The following is a 2582-nucleotide window of genomic DNA, read 5'->3' on the forward strand; positions in this document are numbered from 1 at the left end:
CCCTCAAAATAAGAGGGAAAATTAACCAAATTAAATGGTGATAATTGAAGAAATAAAATATTTCTGCCCTGTTTCATCTTTCCATAAAATCACATCTGAAGTTTATTGTGTGAGAAGTTTTCATGATGTTCTTTGTGGTCTATAGTCTTGTTCTGTATTTGCTGTGAAAATGATCACAGTACTTACTGCATAGTCTAAGAAGAGGAAGTNCTTCATGTCTGCTCTGAGATCCAAAGACATCTCACTGAAGCAGAATCTGAGTTAATTAGCACAGTCAAGATTAAAGGCATTGATTTTGGTCATTAAGGATAGTTATTTACTGTTCAAGAAACCAAANTTCAGGACCCAAAACATGAACTAGAAACATTTGCTTAAAATAGTGAAGAAAGTCCATTTTTGTTGACATAGTTTGGTGTGTATACTCATGAACAAAATATTAACTTAGAAATATTTCTATTGAGTATTGAAAACTTACATACTTCTATACGATGCACTGTGATCAAATCCACCCCACTTACAAGTCTTTATATGTTTAAAGTACTCTNACCCATGGTGGTGGCCATGCAGCATCTTCAGGGAACAGCATATGAGTGTTTCACTAATGGCAAGTGTTNCTACTATGGCAAGGCCCATGGAAATCCCTTCCCACCTGGCAAGGACCTGTTGTAGAAAGTATTTAATCTCAATCTGGGCTTTCTATCCTGCCTTTGATCATTCAGTTCCCAGATAAGTGACATATAGCCTTTATATTTATAATAAGCCCTAATCAGCACTTGGATTGGTCATTTATCTACCCTCTATGCTAATATGTCTACTTCCCTTTCATTAACCCTGACTNATAACTTGCCATATTCCATATGGATATCTCTTAACTCCAATTGGCTAGCTTTCAAGGCTATCTTTTCATAATTCACCTACCCCATGGCAGCTTCTTCCTCTCTCCACCTTCTCCTGCTTCATGGTTCTCCTCAGACCCCAAATCCTACCTATCTCAATTTTGCTTAGATATAGGCTGTAAGCATCTTTATTCACTAATAAGGGATAACTTGAGAGATAATGTCACATCGTGTCATTTGGGTTGGATCTGGTTGTTCCTGGTAGCAACCAGGACTTTTGGGGCTAGAATTTGGCATCACATTACCTAGCAATAGAATAAACCTCACAACGACCTGTGGTAAACTTGGTGGCCTGTATAGTTAATACCTTGGTTGCATGTGTTACAAGCTTTCCTTNCTTTCACTATGCTGTCTATACTCAGAGCAGTATTTTTGTTTTGCTTTGTTGGTCATGGGCAAGGCCGAGATCACTCATGCTGAAAGCCCTGTGGATGAATCTATGTTTTTCCTCAATAACCCTCCTCTCCTCTTTTTGCCTCTGTTTATTTTCCATATGTTATCATTCAACNTGGGTATTTTGGGCCCTGTTATGTCCCTAGTGAAACTGCTGCCAGTGGCAGTTGGAGAGAGCAGTGTGTCCTGCTTGCATAATTGTTCTGAGGAAACTATGCCTGCTCAACAGAGACTTCAAATGAGGAAGCTATGGTTAATCAACAGAGACTTANAATGGGGAAGCTAGGTCTGATCAATAGAGTCTTAGAAAATAGGCAAATTATGTCTGATCAATAGGCTTGAAAATAGTTCTTAGAAAGTTAATATCAGGAATTGATAGGTACATGTCAAGAAAGTTTGCTTGGTACAATGAATACTTTTCTCTGTCCACAACTAAAAACGGTGCTGTGGAATATGGGTAGCTATCTAGCTGATAACTGAATTGATACATAGGAATGTTTAATTTGTCTCTCACTTTGTGTAACTTTGTAACCACATTTGCTGCCAGTTGGCTTGCGTGCCTATGGGACATACCTGTCTAAATATTTGATATTGGCTTGCTGAAATTGTACTTTGCTTCAGAAAATCAGGTTAGATGGTGATTGATCCAGTGGGAAGGGGTAGGAGAAAGGAAACGTGGGGGCTTTATGCAAGATGTTATGATTTCTCTTAATAAAATAACCAATGACATCACAGCTCATGAGAGCAGGATTATGATTGTATAAGTTCATAAAAAATACATAAAATTGGAGCTATTTGGGGCCCCATGCTTGAAAGTCAACAGGAGCTCAGTGTCCTCACTTTCGCTGGCACCCCTTCCTGGTTTCAGGACTTGAACCTTGCAGCTCAAGCTGGTCTCTGGAATACTTTCAATCATGAATGATCAAGATATATTACCATACTGTCTGGTCTTGGCTCAAANACCAATATTTAAATGAAGAGTTAGAACTTATATACAGTACGTTGCAGAAAAATACAACCTTAATTTTCTATCATTATACAAAATTCCATACNAGTGTACAATATTTGACTTGTTAATGCTGTTTAGTATAAAGTAGATTCAATGATCTATCTTTCATTCCTATATCCTCCCTTTTCTTCTTCTCTCTCCTCTTTTTACTTAACATTAGATAGGAGAAAAAGAATGAAAAGGCAAAATGAAAGAAAGAAGGAAACCCCTGAATGTAACCTTTTTTTACTGTGTTTACTCTCTGACCAAGTCCATTAACATCTAGCAATTCACTCCTTTTAAGA

The 2582-nt window shown here is 37.6% G+C and overlaps 1 protein-coding gene across 1 annotated transcript in view; it reads left to right on the plus strand.

Moving 5' to 3' along the window:
- The window catches only part of LOC110296705 (C-type lectin domain family 4 member A-like), a 30052-nt gene that overhangs the window by 1130 nt on the left and 26340 nt on the right, over positions 1 to 2582 (plus strand). The window lies entirely within an intron of this gene.

Source organism: Mus caroli, chromosome 6, assembly GCF_900094665.2.
Source record: "Mus caroli chromosome 6, CAROLI_EIJ_v1.1, whole genome shotgun sequence".
Classification (NCBI taxonomy): Eukaryota; Metazoa; Chordata; class Mammalia; order Rodentia; family Muridae; genus Mus; species Mus caroli.